This window comes from Neoarius graeffei, chromosome 10, assembly GCF_027579695.1.
Source record: "Neoarius graeffei isolate fNeoGra1 chromosome 10, fNeoGra1.pri, whole genome shotgun sequence".
NCBI lineage: Eukaryota > Metazoa > Chordata > Actinopteri > Siluriformes > Ariidae > Neoarius > Neoarius graeffei.
The window spans coordinates 8,858,561-8,864,134 of record NC_083578.1 but is presented as its reverse complement, the minus strand read 5'-3'; the positions used below and the strand labels follow the sequence as shown (position 1 = coordinate 8,864,134).

At 44.8% G+C, this 5,574-nt stretch overlaps 1 non-coding gene across 1 annotated transcript; it reads right to left on the bottom strand.

Annotated features, from left to right (window-relative positions):
* Positions 1-1,643: 1,643 nt before the first annotated feature.
* On the bottom strand, positions 1,644-1,744 carry LOC132893589 (small nucleolar RNA U13). Its single transcript, XR_009655583.1, has one exon. It is a non-coding gene; the product is annotated as a small nucleolar RNA U13 (small nucleolar RNA).
* Positions 1,745-5,574: the final 3,830 nt, after the last annotated feature.

Sequence of the window (5,574 nt, the reverse complement as noted above, 5' to 3'; positions counted from 1 at the left end):
TTTCCTTGCCACCGTCGCCACAGGCTTGCTCATTGGGGATAGATTAGGGATAAAATTAGCTCATGTTTTAAGTCATTCAAATTCTGTAAAGCTGCTTTGCGACAATGTCTATTGTTAAAAGCGCGATAAAAATAAACTTGACTTGACTTGCTGTCCCGGGCAAAGTAATAATAATAATAATATTCAGGTTGACTGCACTAGTGTTGGCCTTCGCTAACACTACACCGGCCGGAAGGGAACTGGACTGCCGTACTAACAGCACCAAGTTGCAGGTAAGCTAGCGTTGGCCTTCGCTAACACTACACCGGCTGGAAGGGAACTGGACTGCCATACTAACAGCACCAAGTCGCAGGTAAGCTAGCGTTGGCCTTCGCTAACACTACACCGGCCGGAAGGGAACTGGACTGCCGCACTAACAGCACCAAGTCGCAGGTAAGCTAGCGTTGGCCTTTGCTAACACTACACCAGCGGAAGGGAACCGGACTGCCGCACTAACAGCACCAAGTCGCAGGTAAGCTAGCGTTGGCCTTTGCTAACACTACACCAGCGGAAGGGAACCGGACTGCCGCACTAACAGCACCAAGTTGCAGGTAAGCTAGCGTTGGCCTTCACTAACACTACACCGGCTGGAAGGGAACTGGACTGCTGCACTAACAGCACCAAGTTGCAGGTAAGCTAGCATTGGCCTTCGGTAACACTACACCGGCTGGAAGGGAACCGGACTGCCGCACTAACAGCACCAAGTCGCAGGTAAGCTAGCGTTGGCCTTCGCTAACACTACGCCGGCGGGAAGGGAACTGGACTGCCGCACTAACAGCACCAAGTCGCAGGTAAGCTAGCGTTGGCCTTCGCTAACACTACACCGGCCGGAAGGGAACTGGACTGCTGCACTATCAGCACCAAGTCGCAGGTAAGCTAGCGTTGGCCTTCGCTAACACTACACCGGCTGGAAGGGAACTGGACTGCCGCACTAACAGCACCAAGTCGCAGGTAAGCTAGCGTTGGCCTTCGCTAACACTACACCGGCCGGAAGGGAACTGGACTGCCGCACTATCAGCACCAAGTCGCAGGTAAGCTAGCGTTGGCCTTCGCTAACACTACACCGGCTGGAAGGGAACCGGACTGCTGCACTAACAGCACCAAGTCGCAGGTAAGCTAGCGTTGGCCTTCGTGTATGCTGATATGAAGAGTGTGCGTATGTATAATAATACTAATGATGGCTGGCTTTTTTCATGGTATATTAGATATATTCCATTCAGCTACTTGTCTTCGACTCTTTCAGTATCATGTATGGAGCTTCACTCTACTACTGTTGCTCAACTCCTTAATATAAGTCAAAACATTGAAATATACTAATTCTATATACTAAAATATATTGTCTATAGGAGTTGAATTCAAAAAATAAATACTTAGAATATATTTAAGAATGTGTCTTTATGTAGTACTGCTTTGACTAACTGCTGTGTATATTGTCTGTATAATAATTCGCTTGACCAGCAGGTGGCTCCAGTGAGCTAGTGAAGACTCCGGAAATAAACACTTCAGTGTTTCATCTCACACTACTCCAGCAATATTCTCCTGAAGTCAGAACTTTCAAATAACTTTCTTTTAAGATCATAAAAACACTATTTTTTCCAGTCAAAATTCAGATGGTTTTTGCGCAAAGACGTAACAAGAAAATTAGGCCGCGCATGTCACAATAACTGTGAACAAACCAATCATCATTATTCTGAACCAGAAGGATCAACTCGCGCATGCTCAAAAAACCAAACCTCTTCTCACACAACAACACTTTAGGGGATGGTATATTTACCTCTAGCTTTTTTTTTTAACTCTTTTCTTTCATCATTAAAGTGAAAATATTGTACTTCGCGCATAAACACCAACACATAGGCCTTCTATTAAAGTTCTGAATCCTAAATACACAATTTCTTTCTGGATCAAGTTTTTTTTAACCGTATTCGTGAGTGGTTCATTCTGGGAAATCAGAAGCAGGGCGAGTCAAGCACACAGGGTGCGCTCCAATCCAGTTCCTACGGGTGTGTCCCAATTCGACAACAGCTTACTCTTGTCTAGTACCACAACACATACTGGGAGTAAGTATGTATAAATTATTGATAGTTGTGCTAGGGTTTTTTGTTTTTTTTTAAATAAACTTTTGACTCGTGTTAATGAGTGGTGCATTCTGGGAAATGAATAGACTGGGAAGTCATGAGGGGTGAGCTCCAATCCAGTTCCTATGGGTATGTTCCAATTCGACAATTGCATACATACAATAGAAGAAACCTTTATTATTCATCACATGCACACTTCAAGCACAGTGAAATTCATCCTCTGCATTTAACCCGTCTGAAGCAGTGAACACACACACACACACACACACACTCAGAGCAGTGGGGAGCAGTCAGGGGTTCAGTACCTTGCTCAAGGGCACCTCAGCCCAAGGCTGCCCCACGTCAACCTAACTGCATGTCTTTGGACTGTGGGGGAAACTGGAGCACCCGGAGGAAACCCACACAGACGCAGGGAGAACATGCAAACTCCACACAGAAAGGCCCTCGCCGGCCGCTGGGTTCGAACCCGGAGCCTTCTTGCTGTGAGGCGACCATGCTAACCACTTCACCACCATGCCGCCCCATATACTACATCATGTGTCATGAGTAAATTCTTAAAAGATGTAGTTAGTTCTGCCAACCTACATTTATACTGTACTCCTGTTCTCAGATAAAGGATTCATTCGTTTGTTTGTTTGCTTGTTTGTTTGTTTTCTTGCTTGCTTGTTTGCTTGCTTCATTTTCCGGTCAGGAATTTCAGAGCTTTTTGTTTGTGATCCTAAAATCTATGGACATCAATAATGATCATCTATCTAGAAATAACCACCAAAAAGTTTTGGAAATGTTCTCTCTCTCTCTCTCTCTCTCTCTCTCTCCAATCATGGGCATCTGCAACAGTGAGGCCACTCAGTCTCAGGTCTTCAGATAGCACACCTCTCCCCAAGTTTTACAGGGTCTGCTCTATTTCTTACACCCATCCACCTGGAAAACTGATATCTTATTTATCCAGGCATCGCTTCTCTGGACATGGCCAAACCAACGTAAGCGCTTACATCTTAGAGCAGTTTCAAGATCATCAATCTTCAGCCTCACACACAGGTCACAGGCGCTAATGTTCAAATGTTCACCATTTCATTTTATAGTTGGTTACTTCCAGGAAAATAATTAAAATTTAATGATGACTCAACCAGCACTAGTCTTGTGTTCATCCAGTTAAATGCTCTGTAGAACATATTTCCCACCTCCAAGGGCATGGCTTGCTCAACACTAGTAGCCCATTACCTCAGACTAATGGAGAACATGATTCAGTCTTTATACACCATCAGGGTTCTCCATCAGTAAGAGTCAGTAATATCATTCTGTCTACCAATCAGATATGTCAGGTGGTTCCTAGTGATCTGGCAGCTGTTTGTTATTGTTGGTGGGGCAGAAACTCAACCTTGGCTCAAAAATGTACATAAGTCATCTTCTCATTTCACCTGAGTGGATTCACCTGGTAGTCACATGAATCATTTGCTGAGTATTTAAACTGAGCTGAGACTGGCCTCAGTGCTCAGTCATAATCTTCCTGTGCATTGTCAAGCTCCTGTGGTGGATTCTACCCAGCCAAACCTCCTTGTGGATTACTTTGGTTTGATTACTTTTCGTAAGTGGACTTACTTCTTTCTTGGTGGATATTTCTCTCATGGACTGTATTCTCTGAACTCTCCCTGTTTGTGGATTAACCTGAAAGCCCTGGATCTTTATGTTTATGGACTGAACTCTCTTGTTTGGCAACTGTCTCAACTTTTGGATCATCTCAGGTCATTTCTTCCTTGTGCTGTATGAACTTTGTCAACGCTGAATCTTAAGCCAAGTCTTTTGTGAACTGCCTACTTATTGGATTGAAAGATTAAAGGTCCCATGGCATGGCGGTTTGTTGATGCTTTAAACGGGCTCGTGGAGGCTTCCGGATGTTATATCTGCAGCCTTTCTCGAAATGAACCCTCGGCACGTAAATATAGCCTCCTGGGAGAAAGCCCCATTTCAGCGCTTTTCCCAGTGCGTCGTTTTGCTAATGAGAAGCAGGAGGCGGGGAAGGGTAGAGGGTGGGGGCAGGCCATGGGGAGGGGCTTGACCAAGCTGCGCGCACACATACTCGCTGCTATCAGCGCCTGTAGCCACGCTGCTAAGACAAAACCCCGTTCTCCCTCGGACTCCTTTCGTAAACTCAACGTGACACAGAGAACAGAGAGTGAGAGTGTTCGGAGTGGTAGTTTACGAACGTATAATACCCTAGGCTTGAACACGCACTCCATAACCAAAGAGGATAGAAGCAGCAACTACAACAACATATCGCTTATCCAACAGAAGACATGCATTGCGGAGCAATAGTCAAACATAAGCTCATAAGTTACAGTCAATTTCCAGACTAAACTCAGTTTAACAGAGCATGCTGCATGCTCTTTAGTTTTGTAGCGCAGATTACCTGGCTAACTGCAGGAAGCGGTTAGCTGCACAGCTAATGTAGCCATTGCTAGGCTAACGCACCGATTTTAAAACACGGCAAAACGACCAGTTATACACTTACTTGTTCGGTGTTTGTTGCTGATGCGTCAGGGATGCTTGGTATGGACCCAGGCTTCAGTGACAGTTGATGTGCAAAACCTGCCCTGTACTGTCCCAAGTTGTGGAAACATTCCTCAGGAAAATGCTTCCGACAAACATACACCGTCTTAGGTAGACTCGACGGCGTATTATTGAAGTAAATAAAATTAAGCCACTGCATCTTCAGGGGCTCTCCCGTCGGCAGTAAAAACAGACTCTTTTCTGTGTTGTCACATCCATGTACAGCGCAATTTCCATGTTTCGCTCGCTTAGGTGATGCCATGTTGTCGTGTCCTCTATGGTCTCCTCACTACAACTGGGCGGGGCAATCCATACGGTGGGTGGGAATCCAGAGGGGGGGCATGGGGATCATCTCCCTTGCTGACGTAGTAAAGGGAAGAGCTTATCAACACGACGTTTTGACGCGCCATTCTCAAATGTTGGGCATAGTTTGGTTTACACATTATAAAATTTCTAGCCACTGGGGTGACTTAAGAAGGTCAGAGGAACTCATTTTAACGTTAAAAAACCTCAAAGTGAAAATTTCATGCCATGGGACCTTTAAGTTATCTGACTATTACAGTATCTCTGCATCTGTGCTCAAAACCACATCCTGACACTGACTTTCTGTTTCAGAAGGAAATTTATCAAAGTACAAAATCAAATCACAACTTGGAGAAAATGAAGCAGACAGCCATGTCATCAAGAGTGAAAGCAGACAAGATTCTCTTGCTGTGTCTCAATCCAATTCCTGCCGTTAGTCCACTTCCATGGAGTACACTGTGTACACTATGTGTAGTGCATGAATTTAGTGTTGTTTTAGCTAAATAAGACTTATATATGGTGTAATTAGCCAATTCAAGGCATACTTACATTGATATACCTTCTAAGGTATAACACTATAACCCTCCCCACACACACACAGACTAAAGAC